Below are 17,703 nucleotides of genomic sequence, written 5' to 3' on the forward strand. Positions count from 1 at the left end.
ATGCTCAAACTACCACACAATTGCAGTCATCTCACACACTAGTAAAGTACTGCTCAAAATTCTCCAAGCCAGGCTTCAGCAACATGTGAACCATGAACTTCCTGATGTTCAAGCTGGTTTGAGAAAAGGCAGAGGAACCAGAGATCAAATTGTCAACATCCGCTGGATCATGGAAAAAGCAAGAGAGTTCCAGAAAAACATCTATTTCTGCTTTATTGACTATGCCAAAGCCTTTGACTGTGTGGATCACAAGAAACTGTGGAAAATTCTGAAAGACATGGGAATACCAGGCCACCTGATCTGCCTCTTGAGAAATTTGTATGCATGTCAGGAAGCAACAGTTAGAACTGGACATGGAACAACAGACTGGTTCCAAATAGGAAAAGGAGTACGTCAAGGCTATATTGTCACCTTGTTTATTTAACTTAAATGCAGAGTACATCATGAGAAACGCTGGGCTGGAAGAAACACATGCTGGAATCAAGATTGCTGGGAGAAATATCAATAAGCTCAGATATGCAGATGGCACCACCCTTATGGCAGAAAATGAAGACAAACTAAAAAGCCTCTTGATGAAGGTGAAAGTGGAGAGTGAAAAAGTTGGCTTAAAGCTCAACATTCAGAAAACGAAGATCATGGCATCTGGTCCCATCACGTCATGGGAAATAGATGGGGAAACAGTGGAAACAATGACAGACTTTATTTTTCTGGGCTCCAAAATCACTGCAGATGGTGACTGCAGCCTTGAAATTAAAAGACGCTTACTTCTCGGAAGGAAAGTTATGACCAACCTAGATAGCATATTCAACAGCAGAGACGTTACTTTGCCAACAAAGGTCCATCTAGTCAAGGCTATGGTTTTTCCTGTGGTCATGTATGGATGTGAGAGTTGGACTGTGAAGAAGGCTGAGCCCCAAAGATTGGATGCTTTTGAACTGTGGTGTTGTAGAAGACTCTTGAGAGTCCCTTGGACTGCAAGGAGAACCAACCAGTCTCTTCTAAAGGAGATCAGCCTTGGGATTTCTTTGGAAGGAATGATGCTAAAGCTGAAACTCCAGTACTTTGGCCACCTCATGCGAAGAGTTGACTCATTGGAAAAGACTCTGATGCTGGGAGGGATTGGGGGCAAGAGAAGAAGGGCACGATAGAGGATGAGATGGCTGGATGGCATCACTGACTCGATGGACATGAGTCTGGGTGAACTCCGGGAGTTGGTGATGGACAGGGAGGCCTGGCGTGCTGCGATTCATGGGGTTGCAAAGAGTCGGACACGACTGAGCGACTGATCTGATCTGATCTGATGTCTTCTTTGGAGAAATGTTTGTTTAGTTCTTGGCCCATTTTTTTTATTGGATAGTTTATTTTTCTGGAATTGAGCTGCAGGAGCTTCTTGTATATTTTGGAGATTAGTTCTTTCCCAGGTTCTTCACTTGCTGTTATTTTCTCCCGTTCTGAAGACTGTGTTTTCACCTTGTTTAGAGTTTCCTTTGTTGTGCAAAAGCTTTTAAGTTTAATTAGGTCCTATTTGTTTATTTTTTCTTTTATTTCCAATATTCTGGAGGTGGGTCATAGAGGATCCTGCTGTTATTTACATCGGAGAGTGTTCTGCCTATGTTTTCCTTTAGGACTTTTATAGTTTCTGGCCTTACATTTAGATCTTTAATCCATTTTGAGTTTGTTTTTGTGTATGGTGTTAGAAAGTGTTCTAGTTTCATTCTTTTACAAGTGGTTGACCAGTTTTCCCAGCACCACTTGTTAAAGAGATTGTCGTTTCTCCATTGTATATTCTTGCCTCCTTTGTCAAAGATAAGGTGTCCATAGGTACATGGATTTATCTCTGGGCTTTCTATTTTGTTCCATTGATCTATATTTCTGTCCTTGTGCCAGTACCATACTGTCTTGATGACTAGCTTTGTAGCAGAGCCTGAAGTCAGGCAGGTTGATTCCTCCAGTTCCATCCTTCTTTCTCAAGATTGCTTTGGCTATTCGAAGTTTTTTACATTTCCATACAAATTGTGAAATTATTTGTTCTAGTTCTCTGAAAAATACCGTTGGTAGCTTGATAAGGATTGCATTGAATCTATTGATTGCTTTGGGTAGTATACTCATTTTCACTATATTGATTCTTCCAATCCGTGAACATGGTATATTTCTCCATCTATTTGTGTCATCTTTGATTTCTTTCATCAGTGTTTTATAGTTTTCTATATATAGGTCTTTTGTTTCTTTAGGTAGATTCATTCCTAAGTATTTTATTCTTTTCATTGCAATGGTGAATGGAATTGTTTCCTTAATTTATCCTTCTGTTTGCTCATTGATACTGTATAGGAATGCAAGGGATTTCTGTGTGTTAATTTTATATCCTGCAACTTTAGCATATTCATTAATTAGCTCTAGTAATTTTCTGGTGGAGTCTAAAGGGTTTTCTATGTATAGGATCATGTCATCTGCAAATAGTGAGAGTTTTACTTCTTCTTTTCCAATCTGGATTCCATTTATTTATTTTTCTTCTCTGATTGCTGTGGCTAAAACTTCCAAAACTATGTTGAATAGTAGTGGTGAGAGTAGGCACCCTCGTCTTGTTCCTGACTTTAGGGGAACTGCTTTCAATTTTTAACCATTGAGGATAATGTTTGCTGTGGGTTTTTCATATATAGTTTTCATTATGTTGAGGCATGTTCCTTCTATTCCTACTTTCTGGAGGGTTTTTATCACAAATGGATGTTGAATTTTGTCAAACGCTTTGCCTGCATCTATTGAGATAACCATATGGTTTTTATTTTTCAATTTGTTATTGTGGTATATCACATTGATTGATTTGCGGATATTGAAGAATCCTTGCATCCCTGGGATAAAGCCCACTTGGTCATGAGGCATGATCTTTTTAATATGTTGTTGGATTCTGTTTGCTAGAATTTTGTTAAGGATTATTGCATTTATGTTCGTCAGTGATATTGGCCTGTAGTTTTCTTTTTTTGTGGCATCTTTGTCAGGTTTTGATATTAGGGTGATGGTTGCCACATAGAATGAGTTTGGAAGTTTACCTTCCCGTGCAATTCTCTGGAAGACTTTGAGTAGGACAGGTGCTAGCTCTTCTCTAAATTTTTGGTAGAATTCAGCTGTGAAGCCGTCTGGTACTGGGCTTTTGTTTGTTGAAAGATTTCTGATTACAGTTTCAATTTCTGTGCTTGTGATGGGTCTGTTAAGATTGTCTATTTCTTCCTGGTTCAGTTTTGGAAAGTTATGCTTTTCTAAGAATGTGTCCATTTCTTCCAAGTTGTCCATTATATTGGCCTATAGTTGCTGATAGTAGCCTCTTATGAGCCTCTATATTTCTGTGTTGTCTGTTGTGATTTCTCCATTTTCATTTCTAATTTTCTTGATTTGATTCTTCTCCCTTTGTTTCTTGATGAATCTGGTTAATGGTTTGTGTATTTTAGTTATCTTCTCAAGGAACCAGCTTTTAGCTTTGTTATTTTTTACTATGGTCTCCTTTGTTTCTTTTTCACTTATTTCTGCCCTAAATTTTATGATCTTGGGTTCTTCATTTCTTCCTTTTCTAGTTGCTTTAGGTGTAGAGTTAGATTGTTTATTTGCCTTTTCTCTTGTTTCTTGAGGTAGGCTTGGATTGCTATGATCCTTCCCCTTAGCAATGCTTTTACTGAGTCCCATAGGTTTTGGATTGTTGTGTTTTCACTTTCATTCATTTCTATGCATATTTTTATTTCTTTCTTGATTTCTTCTGTGATTCATTGATTATTCAGAAGTCTGTTATTTAGCCTCCATATGTTTGTACTTTCAATAGTTTTTTTCCTGTATTTGACATCTAATCTTCCTGCATTGTGATCAGAAAAGATACTTGGAATGATTTCAATTTTTCTGAATTTACCAAGGCTAGATTTATGGCCCAGGATGTGATCTATCCTGGAGAAGATTCCATGTGCACTTGAGAAAAAGGTGAAATTCACTGTTTTGGTGTGAAATGTCTTATAGATATCAATTGAGTCTAACTGGCCCATTTGGAGAAGGCAATGGCAACCCACTCCAGCACATTTGCCTGGAAAACCCCATGGACAGAGGAACCTGGTAGGCTTCAGTCCATGCGGTGGCAAAGATAGGACACGACTGAGCGACTTCACTTTCACTTTTCACTTTCATGTATTGGAGAAGGAAATGGCAACCCACTCCAGCACTCTTGCCTGGAGAATCCCAGGGATGGTGGAGCCTGGTGGGCTGCCATCTCTGGGGTCGCACAGAGACGGACATGACTGAAGAGACTTAGCAGCAGCAGCAATTTGTCCATTGTATCATTTAAAGTTTGTGTTTCCATGTTAATTTTCTGTTTAGTTGATCTATCCATAAGTGTGAGTGGGGTATTAACGTCTCCCACTATTATTGTTTTACTATTAATTTCCCGTGCATATTTGTTAGCATTTGCCTTACATATTGTGGTGTTCTTATGTTGGGTGCCTATATATTTATAATTGTTGTATCTTCTTCTTGGATTGACCCTTCGATCATTACATAATATCCTTCTTTGTTTCTTTTCATGGCCTTTATTTTAAAGTCTATTTTATCTGATATGAGTATTGTTACTCTTGCTTTCTTTTGGTCTCCATTTGTGTGAAATATCTTTTTCCAGCCCTTCACTTTCAATTTGTATATGTCCCTTATTTTCAGGTGGGTCTCTTATAGGCAGCATATATAGGGGTCTTATTTTTTTATCCATTCAGCCAGCCTTTGTCTTTTGGTTGGGGCATTCAGCTCATTCACGTTTAAGGTAATTATTGATAAGTATGATCCCGTTGCCATTTACTTTGTTGTTTTGGATTCAAGTTTATAAACTTTTTCTATGTTTTATGTCTAGAGAAGATCCTTTAGCATTTGTTGAAGAGCTGGTTTGGTGGTGCTGGATTATCTCGGCCTTTGCTTGTCTGTAAAGCTTTTGGTTTCTCCTTCATATTTGAATGAGATCCTTGCTGGGTAGTAATCTGGGTTGTAGGTTTTTCTCTTTCATCACTTTAAGTATGTCCTGCCATTCCCTTCTGGCCTAAAGAGTTTCTATTGAAAGATCAGCTGTCATCCTTATTGGAATTCCCCTTGCTTGTTTTTTGTTGCTTTCCCCATGATGCTCTTAATATTTGTTCTTTGTGTTTGATCTTCATTAATTTGATTATTATCTGTCTTGGGGTGTTTTGCCTTGGGTTTATCTTGTTTGGGACTCTGGGTTTCTTGGATTAGGGTGGCTATTTCTTTCCCCATTTTAGGGAAGTTTTCAACTATTATCTCCTAAAGTATTTTCTCAAGGCCTTTCTTTTTGTCTTTTTCTTCTGGGACTCCTATGATTCGAATGTTAGGGCATTTGACATTGTTCCAGAGGTCTCTCAGGTTGTTCTCACTTCTTTTAATTCTTTTTTCTTTTTCCTCTCTTCTTATTTCCACCATTCTGTCTTCCACCTCACTTATCCTATCTTCTGCCTCAGTTATTCTACTATTGATTTCCTCCAGAGTGTTTTTGATTCTCAGTTATTACATTATTCATTATTGATTGACTCTTTTTTATTTCTTCTAGGTCTTTGTTAAACATTTCTTGCATCCTCTCAATCCTTGTCTCCAGACTATTTATCTGTAACTCCATTTTGTTTTCAGGATTTTGGATCATTTTTACTATCATTATTCTGAATCCTTTTTCAGGTAGACCCCCTATCCCCTCTTCTTTCGTTTGGTTTGGTGGGCATTTATTGTGTTCCTTTACCTGCTGAAATGCAAATCAAAACCACAATGAGGTGCCATTTCACACCAGTCAGAATGGCTGCTATCCAAAAGTTTACAGGTAATAAATGCTGGAGAGGGTGTGGAGAAAAGGGAACCCTCTTACACTGTTGGTGTGAATGCAAACTAGTACAGCCACTATGGACAACACTATGGAGATTCCTTAAGAAGCTGGTAATAGAACTGCCTTATGTCCAGCAATCCCACTGCTGGGCATAGACACTGAGAAAACCTGAATTGAAAGAGACATGTGTACCCCAATGTTCATAACAGCACTGTTTATAATAGCCAGGACATGGAAGCAACCTAGATGTCCATCAGCAGATAAATGGATAAGAAAGCTGTGGTACATATACACAATGGAGTATTCAGTTCAGTTCAGTCGCTCATTCGTGTCCGACTCTTTGCGACCCCATGAATCACAGCACACCAGGCCTCCCTGTCCATCACCAACTCCCGGAGTTCACCCAGACTCACGTCCATCAAGTCAGTGATATCATCCAGCCATCTCATCCTATGTCATCCCCTTCTCCTTCTGCCCCCAATCCCTCCCAGCATAAGAGACTATTCCAATGAGTCAACACTTTGCATGAGGTGGCCTAAGTACTGGAGTTTCAGCTTTAGCATCATTCCTTCCAAAGAAATCCCAGGACTACTCTCCTTCAGAATGGATTAGTTGGATCTCCTTGCAGTCCAAGGGACTCTTAAGAGTCTTCTCCAAGACCACGGTTCAAAATCATCAATTCTTTGGCGCTCAGCCTTCTTCACAGTCCAACTCTCACATCCATACATGACCACAGGAAAAAGCATAGCCTTGACTAGATGAACCTTTGTTGGCAAAGTAATGTCTCTGCTTTTGAATATGCTATCTAGGTTGGTCATAACTTTCCTTCCGAGAAGTAAGTGTGTTTTAATTTGATGGCTGCAGTCACCATCTGCAGTGATTTTGGAGCCCAGAAAAAAATAAAGTCTGACACTGTTTCCACTATTTCCCCATCTATTTCCCATGAAGTGATGGGACTGGATGCCATGATCTTCGTTTTCTGAATGTTGAGCTTTAAGCTAATTTTTTCACTCTCCTCTTTCACTTTCATCAAGAGGCTTTTTAGTTCCTCTTCATTTTCTGCCATAAGGGTGGTGTCATCTCCATATCTGAGGTTATTGATATTTCTCCCAGCAATCTTGATTCCAGCTTATGTTTCTTCCAGTCCAGCGTTTCTCATGATGTACTCTGAATATAAATTAAATAAGCAGGGTGACAATATAGAGCCTTGATGTACTCCTTTTCCTATTTGGAACCAGTCTGTTGTTCCATGTCCAGTTCTAACTGTTGCTTCCTGACCTGCATACAAATTTCTCAAGAGGCAGATCAGATGGTCTGGTATTCCCATGTCTTTCAGAATTTTCCACAGTTTCTTGTGATCCACACAGTCAAAGGCTTTGGCATAGTCAATAAAGCAGAAATAGATGTTTTTCTGGAACTCTCTTGCTTTTTCCATGATCCAGTGGATGTTGACAATTTGATCTCTGGTTCCTCTGCCTTTTCTCAAACCAGCTTGAACATCAGGAAGTTCACGGTTCACATATTGCTGAAGCCTGGTTTGGAGAATTTTGAGCATTACTTTACGAGCGTGTGAGATGAGTGCAATTGTGTGGTAGTCTGAGCATTCTTTGGCATTGCCTTTCTTTGGGATTGGAATGAAAACTGACTTTTCCAGTGCTGTGGCCACTGCCGAGTTTTCCAAATTTGCTGGCATATTGAGTGCAGCACTTTCACAGCATCATCTTTCAGGATTTGGAATAGCTCAACTGGAATTCTATCACCTCCACTAGCTTTGTTCGTAGTGATGCTTTCTAAGGCCCACTTGACTTCACATTCCAGGATGTCTGGCTCTAGGTGAGTGATCACACCATCATGATTATCTGGGTCATGAAGAGCTTTTTTTGTACAGTTCTTCTGGGTATTCTTGCCACCTCTTCTTAATATCTTCTGCCTCTGTTAGGTCCATTCCATTTCTGTCCTTTATCAAGCCCATCTTTGCATGAAATGTTCCCTTGGTATCTCTGATTTTCTTTTTTCTTTTTTTTTTTTTTTAACATTAACACAGCAGTTCTCACAATTTTCATTTCATGACTCACTCAGTTAGAAAATGATCAATGGAAGGAAACTGGTTAAACGACAGAAAATGCTCTCAGTTGGAGGTATCTGGCCTCAGTGTTTTTCCCAAAGGATCCTTATCTGTAACCCATTTGCACTTCATCAGTTGAGAAGCACCAAATAAAAATGATTAGCTGGAAAAGTACTAAAAATCTCATTATTTTAACAAGCGACAACAAAGGAGTCAGTAAAATCCAACTTCTGTATCTGATTAAAATTTTGGAAAAATAAACTAGGAAGTTTGATTTCTTAATATGATTGTCTGGATATTTTAAAATAGAAACTAACAGTAAACACAAGCCAGAAGTGTTTCCTTTACAGTACGATCAAAGTTGCTTCTTGCTTCTGATTCTGTTTAGTTTGGCAGAAGACATATGAGTGAAGCTGGGTCTGATCCTTGAGATCTCTAGTCGTTCCCATTCTGTTGTTTTCCTCTATTTCTTTGCATTGACCGCTGAAGAAGGCTTTCTTGTCTCTTCTTGCTATTCTTTGGAACTCTGCATTCAGATGTTTATATCTTTCCTTTTCTTCTTTGCTTTTCACTTCTCTTCTTTTCACAGCTATTTGTAAGGCCTCCCCAGACAGCCATTTTGCTTTTTTGCATTTCTTTTCCACGGGGATGGTCTTGGTCCCTGTCTCCTGTACAATGTCATGAACCTCATTCCGTAGTTCATCAGGCACTCTATCTATCAGATCTAGGCCCTTAAATCTATTTCTCACTTCCACTGTACTCATCCATTAAATAGAATACATTTGAATCAGTCCTAATGAGGTGAATGAAACTGGAGCCTATTATACAGAGTGAAGTAAGCCAGAAAGAAAAACACCAATACAGTATGCTGCTGCTGCTGCTGCTGCTAAGTTGCTTCAGTCGTGTTGGACTTTGTGGGACCCCATAGACGGCAGCCCACCAGGCTCCCCCATCCCTGGGATTCTCCAGGCAAGAACACTGAAGTGGGTTGCCATTACCTGCTCCGATGCATGAAAGTGAAAGTGTAGTTGCTCAGTCGTGTCCGACTCTTAGCGACCCCATTGACTGCAGCCTACCAGGCTCCTCCGTCTATGGGATTTTCCAGGCAAGAGTACTGGAGTGGGGTGCCATTGCCTTCTCTGCCAATACAGTATACTAACGCATATATATGGAATTTAGAAAGATGATAACAATAACCCTGTATATGAGACAGCAAAAGAGACACTGATGTATGGAACAGTCTTTTGGACTCTGTGGGAGAGGGAGAGGGAGGGATTGTTTGGGAGAATGGTATTGAAACATGTATAATATCATGTATGAAGCGAGTCGCCAGTCCAGGTTCAATGCATGATAGTGGATGCTTGGGGCTGGTGCACTTGGACGACCCAGAGGGATGGTATGGGGAGGGAGGAGGGAGGAGGAGTCAGGATGGGGAACACGTGTATACCTGTGGTGGATTCATGTTGATGTATGGCAAAACCAATACAATATTGTAAAGTTAAAAAATAAAAACACACACACAAACGAAATATATATTAATATATAATATTTAATATATTAATATATTATAAATAAATAAAATATATGTAATATGAAATATATTCCTTATCATATTCTTTTATATATTCATATATATATATATATAAAAGAACTGATTCACACTGCTTTAGAGCAGAAATTCACACAAAATTGGAAATCAACTATACTTCGGTAAAACAAAAAGTTTTTTAAAAAGAGTGGTCAATGGAAAATTGCATCTGTTTCAACTCAAAGAAATCACTAAATAACTAGGAAAGTGCAAAATTTTTTGCCAAAGTGAGACTTCTAACCAGACAAGCATCAGATGCCTCAATACAACAAAGATGGCCTAAAGGAAAAGAGTTTTAGAAGACTATAAATTTGGTGCAAATTCAACACAGACTTTTACTGAGAGCAATAGTGCATGCAGGTAAGACAATGTGACAGGGATACAAATAGTAAAAAGACGTGGATGTTGCTCTCAAAAAGCTTAAAAATTAAAAGGGAAAAGGAACTGAAATAGCCACAACAAAAGGTCTAAAATGAGGAGAAGATTTAGCAAAATCCAGTTAAATTGTGATAGCACTTTAGATGAGGCAGAGACAGCTCCCGCTGTGGATCAGGGAAGGTCTTCTTCAGGAAGTGACATCTGAAATAAGCCTGATGGTCTATTCACATCTAAATACATGAATGGCCCTTGGGCTTAATTCCATTCAGAATTTAAATTATGAATTTTAAAGCCTTTTAACACGGATAGAAAAATAATTCTGCAAAATTACATTTAGCTTATATCGATCATTAGGTAGAAATAAATAACCAAAACAGGTACACAAGGAAAGTGGAAAGGTCATCATCACTGTCCTATGTCTACATGTGTCCTGAGCTCTTGAGCTGCTGGGATCTCTTTCCAAAGAGAGAAGTGTGCTTGGGGGTTCACAGTGTGTCCTGATGAGCATAGAGATGGAAGTCATTCTACATGGGATGGAGGTGAGAAGGAAGGGGCTGATAGATAAGAAGAAAGGGGCTGGGAGGAGGAAAACTGAGAAAAGAGAGAAAAAAAAAAGATGGGCAAGCAAGTGGAGACTGAGGGAAAGGGTAGGAAAAATGGACAAAAAACTCACCAGTGCTTCCTAAGCCAAAATGCAAGACCTGTTAGGAGTACCAGGGGCACAATCACTGCCAAAATGATCCAACCCACATAGCAGTGACGGTCTGCAGATGGATGTGCACACAAGGGTGTCCTCTCAAACCGACCCACTGTTTTACTGCATAGTATCTGCCTCAACAACCTCCTTCTTCCCTATTTCCTCTCCTATCCCTCATCAGTGATGACTGCATCTAACCTCCTTCCTATATCTATGGGGCTCTCATTTTCAACTCCCGTATTTCTTATTTTTATTCCTTTTGGGTCTGGAGTCCCTGTGAAAGGGAAAGTGAAGTCACTCAGTCATGTCAGACTCTTTGTGACCCCGTGGACTGTAGCCTACCAAGCTCCTCCATCCATGGGATTCTTCAGGCAAGAATACTGAAGTGGGTTGCCATTTCCTGCTCCAGGGGGTCTTCCCAACCCAGGGATCAAACCCAGGTTTCCCGGCATTGGAGGCAGACGCTTTAACCTCTGAGCCACCAGGGAAGCCCAGAATCCCCCAATTTTTCATCTAGCTCTCCTGCTCTGCTTGAGGACCACCTATTCCCATCCCAGCAGGTCTCCAGTAGAGGATGATGTCCTGGACTACTAGACTGCTATGCCTCACCTGACAACAGAGGCCAGATTCCTCACTGGCTTCCACATCCAAGGAAACCCGAAGATACCACGTCCCATCAGTTTTAGCCAAGACATCACTTTTCTGAGTGCCCTATTGCTCCTGCTCACCCCAAATCCACATCACCCAAAGGGGCTTTGGGTAGAAGCCAGAGGCATGACAAACCAGCAACAGATGGCCAGGGCCAGGATGGGGCCAAGGGAGAGCCAGGCCTCTTGTCTTACTGCATAAGACAGAGGATATAGTCAGATGAGGACTCTAGTCCAGACTCAGAGGTTCAGAGCTTCATGTCACTTTAGATGGACATACTTTTTTCCGACCATTAGCAGTCGTCACCCATTATCCCCTCCCCTACTTGACTCCTTGTTAGGAAGATGAGAAGGTGTGATTTTAGCACAAAAAAATTGTGGAGAGAGGGTGCAGGACTGACTTCATCTCTGGAGATACGCCTTTCCTACCTCAAGACAACCCAAGAGGGAACATGGGCAGACGTGACTCAGCAGCTTATGTATTTCCCGGGTGTGTCCGTAAAAGCTGAATAGTCTGCTGACCAACGTAACTTGTCTGGAAGCTCAGCAGTTCTGATCCTTGATAAGCAAACTACACAAAGTCTATTGAGGCTTTACCAGCATGCAACTCACAGCCTTCTGTTATCTGTATTTCAAAGGGATCTAGGGAAGAGGAGTTACCAATCAGAGAAAAGAAGACATTAAAAGGAAAGAGTGAATCAAAAGATGATGGAAGCAGAAAGAAGAAGTTTAAAAGATTTGAGGAAATGAAGCAAGATTGGCTTGATAAAAGTTCAAAGAAAAGGAAATTGGTGGTAGTTAGAGATTGAGAAAGAGATGAATGACATGAGGAGAAGTGTTTGAAGAAGATATAAAGGATGTGGATAATAAATAATAATATAATAAGGAAGGACTTAGTGTGAGACAATGGGGAGTATAATAATCAAGAGTGAGTGGAATGCAATAGGTTATATTGAGTGTGTAAACAGAGATGGCTGAAGAGATTGATGGGGAGGAAAGTCACATTTTAAGGAGTCCATCATAGAGTGAGGAAACTGAAGATACCTAGTCAGAGTCGAGTGAAAGGGGCTGTCCCACTGTTGGAATATAATAAACCGCAAGCCTGCAGTCAATGAGAGGGAAATGTATAAGTAAGTAGCAGAAGTCTTGAACATTATGGGAAGACAGGATCTGGATTACACCCCTTGACCAACTGCTGTTCCATGGTAGGGAGAGGTAAGGTTCAGAATTGAGTGGAAATTGATTGGAGGATGTATATTAGAGAAATAAGAAACTCAGAGATACACACACACACACACCTGGCACTGTATCCCCAATCCCCATTGAGGGAATGGAACTTACATTCAAGTTGCCATTTATTGACATTGTTGTGAAATACCTGCAAAACTATAGTGAATCTCCTGTGAGATACACTTTGCAGTTCCATTAACTCCTCATTATTGAAGTGGCCCTTGGACCAAGGCCAAAGGTAAATGACTGTGTGAGAGCTGCTTTTCCAGCCATGAGTCTGCAAGTCACCCAACTAAGCTAAGCCCAGATTTTGTACCCAGGGATGGTTGTAAAATCATAAAATCCAAATGTATTAGAAGGAGATTGGCTCCGGGAAGCCTGTGGGGAAAGAACAAAGAGAATGAGAAGGGACATTGGGAAGGAGAGAGAATGGAGAAAGAAAGGTACCAAAGAGGGGAAACTTGGTATATAATAGAAAAGGCAAGCCATCGATATCTCAGTGGACATTTGGCTGCCCCAGCGTCCCAAGAGTTAGTTATATGCAGCCTTCAAGAGAGCACAGAGACCTGGAGTCAGGGATACTTAGAATGGAACTGGGCTGATAACTCTCAGTCTCCAGCTTGGGGAAACCATTACACAGGCACACATGCATGCACGCGAGCACACACACACACACACACACACACACACACAAACCTTCCTGGATAAGAGCTCTTACCCTCTTCATTGTCACCACCTGGGAGGAGAGTAAGGAACAATGAAAGTTGCAGAAACAGCATCTCATTTACAGATGTCCTTTCTCACAGAAAAGTAGGTCTTTGATTTCTGTTCTAAACAAACCTACCTCAAAACACCTCTATTCTGACTTCCTCTTCCTGCCAACAGACAAACCTTTCCTTTAGTCACTGACTGAAAAAAGAAAGCTTGCTCCTTCCCTAAGCCCTGGACCACATACTCAGATATTCATTTCCCTTCCAGTTCTGATACTCCTCTCTGGATTCCAGTTTCTCTCCTTGTCACCAACATCCATTCTGCTCACCTTTCTATAATTTAACTGCTATGGACCAAATCTTGTTGGAAAGTCAATGTATGTGTAAGGCTTCTTTTCTCATTCATACAATAAAAGAATGAAGCTAAACATCTTCTTAGCATCATATCTAATATTCTCACGCGCCTGCTTTTTCCGTCAGTCTTTCTCTTGCTTTTCTGAATATTTCCTCAAATATTCTCTTCCTCTTTCTCACCTTCACCCCACCACCTCATTCATATCTCTGACTTGTCTTGGTTCCTTTATTAGCTTTCTCAGAATCCCCTATGAGTTCTCTGAGAAACAGTATAAACTGATACATATTCTTCATTATTCGTAGGGAATAGCCAGTAGCCATTACAAAGACCACAGGAATATTGAAACATATTTGACCTGTATTGACATATATTCACTCACCAAAGAATCCCTTAGCATCTGCCTAAACCAAACGTCTATTACACCTGTAAATTGTGTTATGTAGTGGCTGAAAATACAATCACTTTATTCAAGGATGTATTAAATTCCTTGGAAGAAAAAACATCTAAAACAAGAATTGTAAATCTTGGTGTGCTGAGACTTATTATAAAGTATAAACTCTAAACAAACAACAACAAAGAAAAAAAAAAAAAAAGCCTCCTTGAAATATTTGCCAAAATGGTGGCCCTTAACAGTTTTGTTTACCCAACAAGATCTTGTCTTCAGAGGTTGCCTTCAGGTATTTGATCTATAGCCTGTTTAAAAAATTGTTTTCACTGAGTAAATTTGAAGATCTAATGGACTTTATTAGATGATTCATGAATTGGGCAGCATTCTTTCTAGCAGCTGGAAGGGTACACAGAGGAACAGTATAAAATGGAGGGTTTTTATAGGAAGAAAGGTTTTGCAGAGGAGCAATTTTCAAAAGAAAAGAAAGGGTTATTTTAAGGCAGGACATATTTTTGAGGGGAAGGGAATGGCAAGAATTTTATCATGTAGATTGCCTCTTCTGCCTCTGGAAGGTGGAGAGGGCCTACCTGGAAGATTATCTCATCGGTGCCCATTCAAAATTACAAAATGGTTGATTATGATTACATTTCCGATGAAGGCCGAAACTGCAATTAAGTTAGATATTGAATCAAGGTTTGAACATTCTTTCAACTGCCCTTCTTTGAGACTGTAATGAAAACATCCTTTCCAGACTTATGGCCACTGCTGACTTTTTCAAATTTACTGACATATTGAGTGCAGCACTTTAACAGCATCTTCTTTTAGTTAATAACTCAGCTGGAATTCCATCACCTCCACTAGCTTTATAGTAATCCTTCTTAAGGTCCACTTATATGTGGGCCAACAGTGAGAACCTTACATGGAACAGCTGACTGGTTCAAAATTAGGAAAGGAGTACCATAGACTATATATTGTTCCCCAGTTTATTTAACTTATATGAAGAGTACCTCATGCAAAATGTCAGGCTAGATGAATCACAAGCTGGAATCAAGATTTCTGGGAGAAATATCAACAACCTCAGATATGCAAATGTCACCACCTTAATATCAGAAAATGAAGAGGAACTAAAGAGCCTTTTGAGGAAGGTGAAAGAGGAGAGTGAAAAAGCTGGCTTACAACTCAACATTCAAGAACTAAAATCATGGCATCTGGCCCAATCAGATCAGATCAGATCAGTTGCTCAGTCGTGTCCGACTCTTTGCGACCCCATGAATCGCAGAACACCAGGCCTCCCTGTCCATCACCAACTTCCAGAGTTCACTGAGACTCACGTCCATCGAGTCAGTGATGCCATCCAGACATCTCATCCTCTGTCGTCCCCTTCTCCTCCTGCCCCCAATCCCTCCCAGCATCAGAGTCTTTTCCAAGGAGTCAACTCTTCGCATGAGGTGGCCAAAGTACTGGAGTTTCAGCTTGAGCATCATTCCTTCCAAAGAAATCCCAGGGTTGATCTCCTTCAGAATGGACCGGAAGGATCTCCCTGCAGTCCAAGGGACTCTCAAGAGTCTTCTCCAACACCACAATTCAAAAGCATCAATTCTTCGACACTCAGCCCTCTTCACAGTCCAACTCTCACATCCATACATGACCACAGGAAAAACCATAGCCTTGACTAGACGAACCTTTGTTGGCAAAGTAATGTCTCTGCTTTTGGATATGCTATCTAGGTTGGTCATAACTTTCCTTCCACTTCATGGCAAATAGAAGAGAAAAAAGTAGAAGTGGTGACAGATTTTACCTTCTTGGGCTCCAAAATCACTGTGGATGGTGAATGCAGTCATGAAATTAAAAGATGCTTGCTCCTTGAAAGGAAAGTTAAAACAAAACTAGACAGCATATTAGAAAACAAAGACATCACTTTGCTGACCAAGGTCCATAGAGTCAAAGCTATGGATTTTCCAGTAATCATGTACAGGTGTGACAGTTGGACCATACAGAAGGTTGAGCACCAAAGAACTGGTGCTTTCAAATTGTGGTGCTAGAAAAGACTTCTGAGAGTCCTTTGGACAGCAAGGAGATCAAAACCAGTCAATCCTAAAGGAAATCAACCCTGAATATTCATTTGATGGACTGATGCTGAAGTTGAAGCTCTAAGACTTTGGCCACCTGATGCAAAGGGCTGATTCACTGGGAAAGACCCTGATGCTGGGAAAGATTGAAGGCAAAAGGAGAAAGGGTGACAGAGGATGAGATGGTTAAGTAGCATCACCAACTCAATAGTCATGAGTTTGAGTAAACTCTGGGAAATAATGAAGGACAGGAAGCCTGGTGTGCTGTAGCCCATTGGTCCCAAAGTCAGACCTGACTTAGCAACTGAACAACAGCAAAAAACCTTACTTGATGAAATGAGAAACTTTAGGGTTTTTTGTTTTTTGTTTTTTGTTTTTTGTTTTGGACTAAAGTACATGCTAATAAGTATGATGTTTACACAAAGGATCCTGCTGTAAATCTCTTATTAATGATGTAAAAATTAATAAACAAAAACCTCAATTAAATAAAGTCAGGAAACCCAAAGTGGGGGTTCTCAGAATTTCACATGGCTGACCATGATTGCAGATGCCAAACTGCAATTCTTTGTTCTTCCTGAATAAACCCATCTTGTCTGGGGATATACCTGGTCATCTATTTGTTTTAGGTCAACAAATAAAAAGAAACTAGTAATAATATGTGGGAAGTCAAGTGAATAGAATATTCTGGAGTTATTTATACAAGATTCTCTTCTTATTGGTCTTCCCTGAATGTTCCATGCTTGCTTTATCATATGCTGCTCTCTGCTTGAAATGCTGATCTCCCTCATTCATGCTGTTTATAACTATTTAAAGTCTCTTAAATATTTGTTTTGGAGAAGGCAATGGCATCCCACTCCAGTATTCTTGCCTGGAAAATCCCATGGATGGAGGAACCTGGTAGGCTGCAGTCCATGGGGTCGCTAAGAGTCGGACACGACTGAGCGACTTCACTTTCACTTTTCACTTTCATGCATTGGAGAAGGAAATGGCAACCCACTCCAGTGTTCTTGCCTGGGGAATCCCAGGGACGGGGGAGCCTAGTGGGCTGCCGTCTATGGGGTCACACAGAGTCGGACAAGACTGAAGCGACTTAGCAGCAGCAAAGTCTCTTAAATATTTGTTTATGCTACTTATCACCTGGATAGATGCATTTAGGCTATTTATTTTCTTATTTCTTGGTATATAACTAATCAGAAATTATCTTGAGCTAATTCAAAGAAGAAAACTTTTTGGAAAATTAAGATTAGAAAATAGAAAGCCGGAAAGAGCTTCACTTGAATACTTGTAATTTTTAAAAGCTGGATAAGCAAAATCACAATTTAGCTTGAAACCATCACAATACTGAAGTATCAAGACCACCAATTAACCCAAAACCTAAGGAAATACTTATTCCTCCAAGGAAATAAGAAAAGCAAATCCTTGTTTATTTGGGACAGATGCCAGATGCTGCACAAGACAGTAAGAATAATTCAGCTAAAACTGTTAATAAATTCCTAAAGGCTAAAAAAAAAAATCCTAAAGGCTAGTGTGAATATATAAAACCCTTAGGATCCACAGACAAGGGAAATTCACTTTTTTCCATGTATCTCACCAATGGCTCCTGAAAGACTGGAATCAAGTATATAGACCAGAGAAATCCTTCCTCGCGGTACAAGCCTGAGACCTGAGAAAGGCAGGAAGTCCCTACCAGATCTTGCCCCACTATCTCCCATATGGAAAAGGAGGCTGGGAGCATGGGAG

The 17,703-nt window shown here is 40.2% G+C and overlaps 1 pseudogene; it reads right to left on the bottom strand.

Moving 5' to 3' along the window:
* Window positions 1–9,645: 9,645 nt before the first annotated feature.
* On the bottom strand, window positions 9,646–13,720 carry LOC132344809 (T-cell surface glycoprotein CD1a-like; annotated as a pseudogene).
* Between the last annotated feature and the right edge of the window lie 3,983 nt (window positions 13,721–17,703).

This window comes from Bos taurus, chromosome 3, assembly GCF_002263795.3.
Source record: "Bos taurus isolate L1 Dominette 01449 registration number 42190680 breed Hereford chromosome 3, ARS-UCD2.0, whole genome shotgun sequence".
NCBI classification, from domain to species: domain Eukaryota; kingdom Metazoa; phylum Chordata; class Mammalia; order Artiodactyla; family Bovidae; genus Bos; species Bos taurus.